The 14,174-nt window shown below is 45.7% G+C and overlaps 2 protein-coding genes across 2 annotated transcripts in view; both read right to left on the bottom strand.

The window, feature by feature from the left end:
* LOC144480806 (uncharacterized) overlaps window positions 1–13,558 on the bottom strand; it is an 83,047-nt gene extending 69,489 nt beyond the window's left edge. The window contains exon 1 of the mRNA XM_078200409.1: window positions 13,511–13,558. The gene's annotated coding sequence lies outside the window, so the exon portion shown is untranslated. The remainder of the gene's footprint in view (window positions 1–13,510) is intronic.
* The window catches only part of LOC144480682 (uncharacterized), a 121,601-nt gene that overhangs the window by 22,870 nt on the left and 84,557 nt on the right, over window positions 1–14,174 (bottom strand). The window lies entirely within an intron of this gene.

Genomic DNA, 14,174 nt, shown 5'->3' on the forward strand with positions numbered 1-14,174 from the left:
CGAGACTTCAACTGGTTGTCCACCCAAGAGAGAGGCAAGGACACCTGCACCATGGAGAAACCATGGAAATGTGTGGACTGTGGGAAGAGATACAGAGCCCCATCAGATCTGGAAACTCATCAGCGCAGCCACACTGGGGAGAGACCATTCATGTGCTCTCTGTGTGGGGAGGGATTCACTCGGTCATCCCACCTGCAGAGACACCAACGAGTTCACACTGGGGAGAGACCGTTCACCTGCTCTCAGTGTGGGAATGGATTCACTCGATCATCCTACCTGCAGTCACACCAGCGAGTTCACACTGGGGAGAGGCCATTCAGCTGCTCTCAGTGTGGGAAGGGATTCACTTGTTCATCCAGCCTGTGGAAACACCAGCGAGTTCACACTGGGGAGAGGCCATTCACCTGCTCTCAGTGTGGGAAAGGATTCTATGATTCATCCAAACTACGCACACACCAGCGAGTTCACACTGGGGAGAGGCCATTCACCTGCTCTCAGTGTGGGAAAGGATTCACTCAGTCCTCCCACCTGCTGAAACACCAGCGAGTTCACAAGTGATTCCAGAGGTTGGATTCTGCTGTTATTGTTTCTGCTCTCAATTACATCCAGGATTGCATTCTGTTCATTCCTGCAGTTGGTCAATGGGGAGGGTCGGAGGGTTTCTTTCTGTTGGACTGGCCGGTCTCACGACTTGGTCTCACGACTTGGCCTCCAGTGGGCTGATGCTCTTTGAGTCTTGTTGCGAATACCTAGTTTCAAATTTCACACGGATCACAGAGTGACAGGGTGTGAGGAAGTTCAGAGATATTTAGTCAGCATTTCTGTTTGAAACTCCCCCAGATGCCCATCCAATTTCCTTTATAATTGTTTCTTATCTCCACTTCCTCCACCCTCGTAGGCAGCGAGTTCCAGGTCATTACCATTCGCTGCATCAAAATATTCTCCCCCCACCCCCCGCTGCATCTCTGATCCAAAACCTTAATTCTGTGCCCCCTCATCCTTGTCCCGTCAGCTAATGGGAACAGCTTTTCTTTGTCCACCTTATCTAAACCTGTCAGAATCTTGTCCACCTCTATCAAATCTCCCCTCAACCTCCTTTGCTCCAAGAGGAACAACCCCAGCCTGACATTGACAATAAAGAACAAACTAACAGAATATGTTAATACCTGAAATCAAATGGGAATGTTTAATTTCTGTTTTAAAGATATTGTGAATATACTTTCCTGGACAATAAAGAAATTGGAATAACTCAACTTGGGTGTGGTTGAATGGAATATATCAATCTGGTATCCACCGACAGTCTAGTGAAAGTCTGGAATGTGTAGCTGGAAATTCCTCCCTAACAGCACTGCGGGTGTACTTACACCTCAGGCATTGTAGCAGTTCAAGAAGGCAGTGTTGGGGTTCACCATGGCCGAGGCAGCTACATACAGCCACATATTCTGTTATAATTGAAGGACAGCAGATTAAATGCGAGGCATTATGGGACTGGACTATCTTGACCACATTCCTGTGACTGCTCAGTTTCTCCAATCATGGACCATTAAAGCTGCTTAGCAGGGCCCCACCAGAGGACCTGGTGAGAATATTTACTCAGAATGAGTTAGAATTAAACTGGGGCAGGATTGTGGTCCAGTGGTTAGCACTGCTGCCTCACAGCGCCAGGGACCTGGGTTTGATTCCCGGCTTGGGTCACTGTCTGTGTGGAGTTTGCACATTCTCCCCGTGTCTGTGTAGGTTTCCTCCGGGTGCTCCAGTTTCCTCCCACGGTACAAAGATGTGTGGGTTAGGTGGATTTGCCATGGTAAATTGCCCCTTAGTGTCAGGGGGACTAGCTAGGGTAAATGCATGGGGTTATGGGGATAAGGTCGGTAGGATTGTGGTTGGTGCAGACTTGATGGGCCGAATGGCCTCCTCCTGCACTGTGGAGATTCTATGAGATTATTGCAGGACCGGCTGGTGTTCAGCGGCTGAGAAACCTGGAATCTGTAAAAATGGGGTCTGACTAATCAACAAACGGTGGTAGGTAGCTGACTAAGAAGTCAAGAAGCGTTCTCAGGCATGTTTAAATTATTTTATCATAAATTTGTGATAAGAACTGTGAGGGACTTGTGACCTGATAGTCGGTGAAGTGACGGTATAATCCAAGTAGCACTGGACTGAAAAGCAGACCTCTGAGAGTAGATTCTAATGGTTATAATCTTACCCAAGCATGGCCAGTGACAAATCAGAGCTCGAGTGGGGACTGGACAGGTCTCTTACCTGCCATTTGGAAACTAAAACTAAGAAACCTATCGATACAATGATAAGAGAATAGAGCCAATGTTTCGTGTTTGGATGACACTTCAGAAGAGCTCTTATAAAGGGTCATCCAGACTCGAAACATTGGCTCTATTCTCTCTCCACAGATACTGTCAGACCTGCTGAGATTTTCCAGCATTTTCTGTTTTTGTTTCAGATTCCAGTATCCGCAGTCTTTCACTTTTATGATAAAATGATTAAGTCTGATTGGAATCCCCACGACCCTCCCGCGAAACAGAGGGAGTGGTGGCAAAGGGAGAAAAAGGATAAGGATGATAAAGTCTGGGTTCTGATTCTCTGAGCCCATGTAGAATAAACAAAATGAGTGAATCAGTTTATAAAGAACAGAAGTTACCCATCCCTAACAAAAACTGATCAAATTAAATAGATTGAGGAATATCATAGAATCCTACAGTGCAGAAAGAGGCCATTCGGCCCATCGAGTCTGCACCAACCACAATCCCACCCAGGCCCTATCCACATATCCCTACATATTTACCCACTAACCCCTCTAACCTATGCAGTTTAGAATGGCCAATCAACCTCGCCCGCACATCTTTGGACTGTGGGAGGAAACCGGAGCACCCGGAGGAAACCCACGCAGACACAGGGAGAATGTGCAAACTCCACACAGACAGTGACCCGAGCCGGGATATAACAAAAAAAAGAACAAAAAAAATTAATAGATGAAGTTTAAAATCATTTGTTTTGTTTTAAACTTGTGTAAAGTGATGTAATTGTGTGCCAAGTTTTTTCTGCTCACTCCCACCCCTTTAGGTTCTGTAGAAAAGTTAACCCTTTCAGCAGACAGTTCATTTGTTTTTAAATCGCCTGAAAACTCATGTGTCTATTTTAGTTTATAATTGAAGATTTATGGGAATTGGCTAAGATGGGCTTTTTAACATTTTTAAAGTATAAAAAAGTGGTCTTGAGAAGGCAATTTGGTCAAGAGAGGTGGAATCATAGAAACCCTACAGTGCAGAAGGAGGCCATTTGGCCCATCGAGTCTGCACCGACCACAATCCCACCCAGGCCCTACCCCCACATATTTACCCGCTAATCCCTCTAACTACGCATCTCAGGGACAATTTTTTTTTTAACCTGGCCAATCAACCTAACCCGCACATCGTTGGACTGTGGGAGGAAACCGGAGTACCCGGAGGAAACCCACGCAGACACGAGGAGAATGTGCAAACTCCACACAGACAGTGACCCGAGCCGAGAATCGAACCCGGGACCCTGGAGCTGTGAAGCAGCAGTGCTAACCACTGTGCTACCGTGCCGCCCTAAGGGAGGGAGAGATGTTTACAGAGAGGTGTGGAGAGCTGTTGGTTTTACAAGTTATCCATGTTTTTGGAGCGGTCACTTCATGTCCTGGTCTGAGAGGGATGGAGAGAAGTCTGTTCAATTGTTAATGTTAAACTTTCTCTATTAACTGTTAATCGACACTCTGTTTTTTATCTTTCTGACTTGTTACATTTTTAATGATTAATAAAGTTTCTGAATTCACCATTTAAAGTATTCTTTCTTGCCACATGGTTAAGACACTGGAACCTGGTGTGATTTACGATTAGGGAGGTTATTGTAAACAAGAGAACCCCCATAAATCTTAGTTCAAATAAATCAAAGTTCTGACAAATGGAATGTTATCCTTTATTATTCCGGACAAATGTGAGGTAATACATTTTGGAAGGTCTAATACAGATAGGAAATATACAGTAAATGGCAGAACCCTTAAGAGTATTGAAAGGCAAAGGGATCTGGGTATACAGGTACACAGGTCACTGAAAGTGGCAATGCAGGTGGAGAAGGTAGTCAAGAAGGCATACGGCATGCTTGCCTTCATCGGCCGGGGTATTGAGTTTAAAAATTGGCAAGTCATGTTGCAGCTTTATAGAACCTTAGTTAGGCCACACTTGAAATATAGTGTTCAATTCTGGTCGGCACACTACCAGAAGGATGTGGAGGCTTTGGAGAGGGTGCAAAAAAGATTTACCAGGATGTTGTCTGGTATGGAGTGCATTAGCTATGAGGAGAGGTTCGGGAAACTTGGTTTGTTCTCACTGGAATGACGGAGGTTGAGGGGGGACCTGATAGAAGTCTACAAGATTGAGAGGCATGGACAGAGTGGATAGTCAGAAGCTTTTTCCCAGGGTGGAAGAGTCAATTATTAGGGGGCATAGGTTTAAGGTGCAAGGTTTAAAGGAGATGTTCGAGGCAGATTTTTTACAGAGTAGTGGGTGTTTGGAACTCGTTGGCGGGGAAGGTAGTGGAAGCGGATACAGTCGTGACTTTTAAGGAGCATCTTGACAAATACATGAATAGGATGGGAATAGAGGGATATGGTCCCCGGAAGGGTAGGAGGTTTTAGTTAAGTCGGGCAGCATGGTCGGTGCAGGCTTGGAGGGCCGAAGGGCCTGTTCCTGTGCTGTAATTTTCTTTGTTCTTGGTTCTTTGTTCTATTATGAGACAAATTGAACAGAGAAGTAAAGATGTTCTGCTTCAGTTATACAGGGCGTTGCTGAGACTGCATCTTGAACACTCGGTGCAGCTTTGTCTCCTATTTAAGAAATGATACAAATGCATTGAAAGTGGTTCAGAGGAGGTTGAATAGATTGTTTCCCAATTCTTGACCCTCACAGGATAAATTTTGTCCGATTTTTCTTGTCTTCACCTCTGACAAAGAGTAATCCTGACTCAAAACGTTGTCTCTATTCTCTCTCTACAGATGCTGTCAGACTTGCTGAAATTGTTCAGGATTTTCTGTTTTTTTTTCAGATTCCAACAACAGCAGAATTTTGCCTTTATACTAATTCTTGTTGGGTAAGGACATCAAAAGTATCGGGTATAGCACGAGAACGCAACACAAAAAGATCAGCCATGATCTAAATAAATGGTGGAGGAAACTCAAAGGGCCAAATGGCCGACTTCTGCTCCGATGTCGAATGTTGGTCACAAATTCCTGAGAATTGTGAACCAAGGCTGGAAGATTCGCCTTGCTTGTGTTAGTGGGAAAATGTCCAGGAGAACCATCACTGTGAAGGACAGTTCTGGGATTAAAGGTTGCCCGACTGGAAAAGGAAAACAATGGAAATAAACCCTCTGGGAGTGAAGAATCACTTTGGACTGGTTTTTGGAGAAAGAGTGTGAACATTCCAAGGCAGAATAAAATATATTCATTGAGTGGATATTTAATGGTGTTAAGAGTAAAAGGACAAAGTTTAATTTTACAGTTTAAGGGCTATGTTCCCTATAAAAAAGTGTTCAATCATTGTTGCTTCAAGTTTGTTGGAGGAGACATCAGAAAACTTGAAGTTTTGTCGTGTGAATCTTTAATTTGTTTACTGGGTTTAGAATTCATTTTTTTTAAATTGTTGATCATCATCAGAGATGCTAACAGTTCATTTAAAGCCACACGTTTCGACTTCCCATTTGAGCCTGGGCACCTTTCTGTCTCTATTGCTGGTGTCAATGACAGCCAGGCGACGGAGCTGAGGGCTGAATTTAGCTGAGAATAACGGGGCCTGCGCCCCAGTTGGGAAACTGCCCTGGGCGTCGCACTAATAGAGAGACAGGAAGGTGCTGGAGGACTGACTGGGAAATGGGCCTCCAACCAATTGTTATATCAGTCACTCAGAACTAAAGAGAAACCTGTCTCTATAAATACAGATCCAGGGAAGAGGCTGCACTGAAATCTGCCCTTCAAACCTGCACAAAAGCAGGAGGCTGAGATTGACAGGCTGCAGGAGTCCATTCAGCCGATCATGTCCCTGCTATCTCTTTAAAAGGACTCTCTGATTTATCCAACTGCTCTGCTCTTTCCCCACAGCCCTGCAAATTCTTCCCTTTCAAGTCTTTACCCTTTGGGAATATACTATTGAATCTGCTTGCAGGCAGATCAGAACAACTCGCTGTGTCAAAAAATAAAATCTCATCTCCCCCTCTGGCTCCTTTGCCAATTACCTTGGAGGGACTCACTTTCTGTTAAAGAGCCTGCCAACCCCTCTCACCCACTTTCCCTAAAGTGCATCAATCTCATCAGGAAAAATCCAGGAAAATCAAATATTTTTACTGATAAAAGTTTATTAATGAAACAGAACATGGTTAAAACAAACAGAAAATTACTTGAGGATCAAAGACAACCAGAGTAAAAGGATGTTCACAATGTTCTGGACACAAATGGTTTCTCTTTATCTGTTCCCTGACCTCTTTGTGGTAAAGGCAGAATTTAAAAAGAAGTTTATTGAATGAAAAAAGTTTACTGAACAACTGAGCACGGTGGCACAATGGTTACTGCTGCCTTACAGCGTCCTGGCTTGGGTCCCTGTCTGTGCGGAGTCTGCACATTCTCCCCATGTCTGCATGGGTTTCCTCCAAGTCCTCCGGTTTCCTCCCACAGCCAATGATGTGCAGGTTAGGTGGATTGGCCATGCTAAATTCTCATTAAGTGTACCTGAACAGGCGCCAGAGTGTGGCAACTAGGGGAGTTTCACAGTAACTTCATTGCAGCGTGAATGTAAGCCTACTTGTGACTAATAAATAAACTTTAAGACATTGACTTTTACAGCTTCATGCGGGTGATCAGTCTGTAGAAGAGTAACCCTCTCTGGCTCCTTCTTTGACAGGAATTCTTGTGGAATTCAGCTTTGGAAGTCTGGCTCCTTCTCGGACAGTAATTTCCTTGGAACTCAGCCTTGGGAGGCTTCAGTATTTGGTTCACAAGGAAGACCTTCAGAACCTCTACTTTTATCCCCAAAGTGACCGTTACCTCACGTCAGAGTTGGGCCTGTTGGAACATGACAATTGGTCAATTTAGTCACCAGATTAATTGAATTGGATCCTCAATTACTGACACCACTTTCTCTCATTATCTTAGACAGGAATACAAGAGAACTGGTTCATGCTGTCCCTTTATCTGATTCTGTACAATACCCTTATTCACACAGTTTCAAATGTTGAGGCTAATCAGAGCTTGAAGATCTCTCTCACCCGTACACTACGCCAGCTGCGGCACAGTGGTTAACATTGCTGCCTCACAGCGCCAGGGATCTGGTTTCGATTCTCGGCTTGGGTCACTGTCCATGTGGTGTCTGCACGGTCTCCCCATGTCTGCGTGGGTTTCCTCCAGCCGCTCCTGTTTCCTTCCCAAGTCTGAAAGACGTGTTGGTTCAGTGCATTGGCCATGCTACATTCTCCCTCAGTGTAACCCGAACAGGCACCGGAGTGTGGTGACTAGGGGATTTTCACAGTCACTTCATTGCAGTGTTAATGTGAGCCTACTTGTGACACAAATAAACTTTAAAAATGTATCTTCATTGCACATTCGTTACATACACAGCAATTAAGATTTTACATTTTAACAGCAAATAAAAACTCAGTCTTTTACTATAACGACTGATTCATTAATTGTAACTCAATTAAGGGTCACTGCTTATTCAATCACCATGATGCCCCCTCCGTAGCCAATTCCTGAATGCCCCCCCGTGCACATCCAACCCCCTTGGCAGAGATTCACCCCCCCCCCCACCCGACTACCCTCCCCCATGCAAAGCTCCCCGCTTGGCGTCCACCCTCCTTGCATAAGCCCCCAGTCATTATAAATATCCCTCCACTAATCCCCACCCCCACCCATCCCCTTGGCACTGCCCATGGTACACTTATGGTGCTCAACTGGGCACTGCCAGGGTGCCCGGAGGGTACTGAATGTGGCATTGCCCAATGGGCACTGCCCCTGACCACCATGGTGGTTTCAATGGCCTCCGATCCCACACACACAGCCCCCCCTCCCCCAAAGTGTGGCCCAAGCACCTGGTCCCCACTGGTGAAGACCAGTAGTGATTCTCGGTGATGTGACGTCTCGCCAGCGAGAGGGGGAAGCAGCCATGCTGAACCCACCAATCACATTGTAATGTAGGCAACTCTATGCAAATAGCCTTCACTCCCTTTCTGGGAATGAAGCTGGCAAAACACGGGCCGGGAAGATAGCAATCCTTTAGTCTCGCACGCTATCTTCCTGGCTCACCGGTCTAATCGAGCGGCGAGTCGAGCCGGTAAGATCGCCCCCTGTATCTTTCTTTCACACTCAGACTGAACCAATCAGCCTTATTCTTGAGGCAGATTTCACAGAATATAATGTCCTCTCGCTGATCAAAATGAAAGAAGAAATTCTTAGTTTAAACAATTCCTGCTCACTACACAGATTCCACAAGCATTGAGGTGAATACAGTGTGGTCACAACAAAATGACAACAATACAGTTCAGTAACAACACAAACTTAATTTAAACTTCATCTTTTTTTTGTTATATTCCTCAACCTAATTATTTTAATTTGATCAGTTTTTGTTAGGGATGGTAACTTCTGCTCTTTATAAACTGGTTCACTCATTTTGTTAATTCTACATGGGCTCGGAGAATCAGAACCCAGACTTTATCATCCTTATCCTTTTTCTCCCTTTGCCACCACTCCCTCTGTTTTGCGGGAGGGTCGTGGGGATTCCAATCAGAACTAATCATTTTATCATAAAAGTAAAATACTGCGGATGCTGGAATCTGAAACAAAAACAGAAAATGATGGAAAATCTCAGCAGGTCTGACAGTATCTGTGGAGAGAGAATAGAGCCAATGTTTCGAGTCTTGATGACCCTTTATAAGAGCTCTTCTGAAGTGTCATTCAGACTCGAAAGATTGGCTCTATTCTCTAATCATTTTATCGATAAGTTTCTTGGTCTTAGTTTCCAAATGGCAGGTAAGGGACCTGTCCGGTCCCCACTCGAGCTCTGGTTTTTCACTGGCCATGCTTGGGTAGAATTATAATCATTGGAATCTACTCTCAGAGATCTGCTTTTCAATCCAGTGCTACTTGGAGTATACCGTCACTTCACCGACTATCGGGTCACAAATTTATGATAAAATAATTTAAATAATGCCTGAGAATGCTTCTTAACCAACTACCTATCATCGTTTGTTGATTGATCAGACCCACGTTTCACAGATTCAAGTATCTCAGCCGCTGAACACCTGCCGATCCTGGAATAAGTTTAATTCTAACTCATTCTGAGTAAATATTCTCACCAGGTCCTCTGTTGGGACCCTGCTAAGCAGCTTTAATGGTCCGTGATTGCAGTAACTGAGCAGTCACAGGAATGTGGTCAAGATAGTCCAGTCCCATAATGCCTCACATTCAATCTGCAGTCCTTCAATTATAACAGAATATGTGGCTGTATGTAGCTGCCTCGGCCATGGTCAACCCCAACACTGCCTTCCTGAACTGCTACAATGCCTGAGGTGTAAGTACACCCACAGTGCTGTTAGGGAGGGATTTCCAGCTTTACATTCCTGACACGATTCTGACAGGTTTCGATAAGGTGGACAAAGGAAAGCTGTTCCCATCTGCTGATGGGACAAGGACAAGGGGGACACAGATTGAAGGTTTTGGGTCAGAGATGCGAGGGAGGGGAACGTGAGGAAGAATATTTTGATGCAGTGAATAGTAATGGACTGGAACTTGCTGCCTACGAGGGTGGAGGAAGTGGAGACAATAAACAATTACAAAGGAAATTTGGTGGGGATTTGGGGGTTTTCAAACAGAAATGCTGACTAAATATCTCTGAAGTTCCGAGCACCAGCCACTGGAGGCAAAGTCGTGAGACCGGCCAGTCCCTCAGAAAGAAACCCTCGTCCCTCCCCATTGACCAACTGTGAGAATGAACAAAATGCAGTCCCGGATGTAATTGAGAGCAGAAACAATAACAGCAGAATCCAACCCCTGGAATCACTCGTGAACTTGTTGGTGTTTCAGCAGCTGGGATGAAACTCTGAATCCCTTCCCACACTGAGAGCAGGTGAATGGCCTCTCCACAGTGTGAACTCGCTGGTGTGTCTGCAGGCTGGATGAGTCAGTAAATCGCTTCTCACACTGAGAGCAGGTGAATGGTCTCTCCCCAGTGTGAACTCGCTGGTGTCTCCACAAGATGGATGACTGAGTGAATCCCTTCCCACACACAGAGCAGGTGAATGATCTCTCCCCAGTGTGAACTCGCTGGTGTCTGGCCAGGTTGGATGACGTTCTAAATCTCTTTGAGCAGTGAGAGCAGCCGAACGGTCTGTCCACAGTGTGAATGCGCTGGTGGAGCATCAGTGCCCGAGAGCTTTTGAATCCGCTCCCACAGTCAGAGCATGTAAAGGGTCTCTCATTGGTGTGAGTGAGATTGTGTCTCAACAGGTGGGACAACCGAATGAATCCCTTTGCGCAGTGAGAGCAGCTGAACAGTCTCTCCTCAGTGTGAATGCGCTGGTGGGACATTAGATGCCGAGAGCTTTTGAATCCACTCCCACAATCAGAGCATTTAAAGAGTCTCTCATTGCTGTGAGTGATATTGTGACTCAGTAGGTGGGATAACTGACTGAATCCCTCCCCACACACAGAGCAGCTGAATGGTCTCTCCCCAGTGTGAACTCGCTGGTGTCTCAGCAGTCTGTATGACAAACTGAATCCTTTCCCACACACAGAGCAGGTGAATGGTCCCTCCCTTGTGTGACTGCGTCGATGAGTTTCCAGCTGAGATGGGTGCTTGAATCCTTTCCCACAGTCCCCACATTTCCTCATGGTGCGGGTGTCCTTGTGACTCTCCAGGTTAAACAATCAGTTAAATCTCACACAGAACACGGGTACAGTCTCTCCCCGCTGTGAATGCTGCGATGTATTTTCAGGCTGTGTTACTGGTTAAAGCTCTTTCCACAGTCAGTGCACTGGAGTACGCTCACTCGGGTGTGTGTGCATCCTGGAGCTTTTCCAGTCACACTGATGTTTAAAGCGTTCTGAAGCAGAAAGAACAGAGAAACATTTCTCCTTCTAGATTCAAAGGCTGCTAATATTCAGGTCCCGATGAATCGAGTGACTCTGTCAGAAGATGGTGTGTAGTTTGGATTGAGATTTCTGTCTGTAAATACTCCTCTTCTGATGTCCTGCAAAACGAGTTTACAAAAATAATGACTGTCAGTACAGGATAGAAATTAAGAACTGACAATTTCAGTCGAACATTCTTTCCTCTCTCATTCCCCAAAAGCTGTGAATCTCCATCCCACACACTCTCCCTCCATTCTCACTCTGCTGTATCCAATATTCACCCTCCCAATTCTCCTGAAGGTGCTGATTGACAGATCCATGCTCACTGCCTCCTGTCCTGGACAGAGAGCTGAAAATCTCCATGCAGGCGGCCAGACAGATGTATGTCTGTATGACTTGACTAAAAATGTGTGGAATATACAGACTGGCCTCCCTTCCTTTCCCTTCAGTGGCGAAGGATGGACAAGTCGCCAGGACCCAATGAACTGCACGCTCGGCTTTTAATGGAGGTTGCTGAAGAGATAGTGGACACTTTGGTTGTAATTTTTCGTAGCTCGCTAAATTCTGGGAGGGTATTGAAGATTGGAAAACAGCCAATGTGACTACCTTGTTCAAAAAGGGAGAAAGGCAGAAGGCAGGGTTAATTTAACCTTGTTAATTTAACATCTGTTGTTGGCAAGATACTGGAGTCAATAATGAAAGTGGAAAGAGCTAATCATTTCGGAAAGCTGAAACCTCGTCAAGATTCTTTTATGAAACATAAATCATGTTTGACAAATTCGCTTGAATTCTTTGAGAATGTAATAGGGGAGAGTAGATTGAGAGCAATCTGTAGATGTAGTGTATTTAGATAGGGTGGCACAGTGTTTTTACCACTATTGCATCACAGCACCAGGGACCCGGATTCAATTGCGGCCTTGGGTGCGTCTGTGTGGAGTATGCACATTCTCCCTGTGTCTGCGTGGGTTTCCTCCGAGTGCTCCAGGCTCTCCCCAATGATGTGTGGGTTAGGTTGAACGGCCATGCTAAATTGCCCCTTTGTGTCCCAATAGAAGTGGATTAGGGGGATTAGTGGGGTAAAAATGTGGGGTTATGGGGATAGGGCCTGGGAAAGATGTTCTGTCGGAGAGTCAGTGCAGACTCGATGGGCCAAATGGTCTCCTTCTGCACTCTAGGGATTCCATGATTCGATGATTTCCAAAAGGCATTTGACAAGGCGCTGCATAAGAGACTGGCCTATAAAGTAAAGGTCCATGGAATTGGTGGAAGTGTATTAGATGGATTGAAAACTGGCCGTCACATAGAAAACAGAGAGTTGGAATAAATTAGTCATTTTCAGAGTGGAAAGATGTAACTAGTGGAGTACCACAGGGATCAGTTCTTGGCTCACAATTGTTCATTATTCAATTAATGACCTGGAGGAAGGAACAGAATGTAAGGTTTCCAACTGATACGAAGATAGGCGGAAGGACATGTTGTGATGAGGATATTTTGATTCTGCAATGGGATATAGATAGATTGGGTGACAAAAACCTGGCAAATGGAGTTTAATGTGGAGAAGTGGGAGGTCATGTATTTCAGTAGGAGAAATCAAAAGGGAGATTATCTACATGGAGCGGCGCTGCAGGTGAGTGAAGTACAGAGGGATCTAGATGTTCTTGCACATGAATCACAAAAAGCTAGCAGACAGGTCCCACAGTCGGTAAGAAGAAAAATGGAATTTTGACCTTTATTGCAAAGGGGTTGGAGTTTAAAAACATGGGGGGTTGTGTTGGTGAGGCCTCACCTGGAATACTGCGTAGTTTCGATCTTCTTACTTAAACAAGGATACAGTAACATTGGATGTAGTCCAAAGGAGATTCACCAGGCAAATTCCTGGGTGAGAGGGTTGTCCTATCAAGAGAGAATAAATTGTCTAGGTCTGTATTCCTTGAAGCTTTGAAGACAAAGAGGTGACTTTATTGAAACATAAGATCCTGACGGGGCTTGACAGGATAGATGGTGAGGTATTTTTACAAGTGCAAAAGTCTCGAACAAGCTAAATGGTCGGTCATTTAAAACTGAGGTGCACAGAAATTTCTTCCCCCAGAGGGTGGTGAATGTCTGGAATTCTCTCCCCCACAGGTGGAGGCTGGATCACTATAAGTATTTAAAGTGGAGGTGGATAAATAGTTGATAGATCGAGGAATAGAGGGCTATGGGAAAAGGCTCACAACAGGAGTTGAAGCCGGCATAGATCAGCCATGAAGGGCCTGGTGGCCGCTCCTGCATCTATTTCTCGTGATCAGTTGCTGCAAGTCAACAGTTTCCCCCCAGAATGAAGAAAGAAATGGAAGGGGGGAGAAAAGAAAGAGTTTTACTCACAGATGTTGGAGAGACAGGAGGAAGTTTGAGTCAATCTTCATTCAGAGAGGTAGCAGCAGCAGCTTCGCCGGGCAGGAATGAGGTCAACAAGCTCATTTTGCAACTTCCGCATTCAGACAATGGGGGTGCTCTGATTGGCTGGAGGAGCAGAGTGTTTCCGGTCCTCCAGAGTTCCCATTGGTCAATCCCCCGCAGACAGACAATGAGGGGCGGAGCCCCACGTGGGGGTGGGCGGGACTTTGCCCTCCAGCCGCGCTGAGCTGTTGTCCAATGGGAAAGGCTGGAAGACCCGGACAGACAATGGTCAGCGCGCCGGCTTTGTCCCGGGCCCCGCCCCACACCCGCACATGCGCATTCCCCCAAAACCCGCACAGGCGTACGTTTGATTCACCGCCCCTCACAGCTCTGGCCAATGAGAAGAATTGGAGGACCGGAAGGCCTCAGGTCTTCCAGCCAATGAGAGCGTGGGTTTTTGCGTGAATGAAGATGGGGCATCAGACAGACTCAAACTTCCTCCTGACTGGGAGTTATCCGCGCCTTGCGGTGAGCTTTTGGAAATGTGGCCGCTGGGAGGAGCGCCTTGGTCGGCGTGAAGTTTCTGTTTCAAGTGCTTGGGTTTGTGACTTGTGTAAGAACTTTTTGTCTCGGCTGGGGCTTGTTGAAT

Source organism: Mustelus asterias, chromosome 30 (assembly GCF_964213995.1).
Source record: "Mustelus asterias chromosome 30, sMusAst1.hap1.1, whole genome shotgun sequence".
Taxonomy (NCBI): Eukaryota; Metazoa; Chordata; class Chondrichthyes; order Carcharhiniformes; family Triakidae; genus Mustelus; species Mustelus asterias.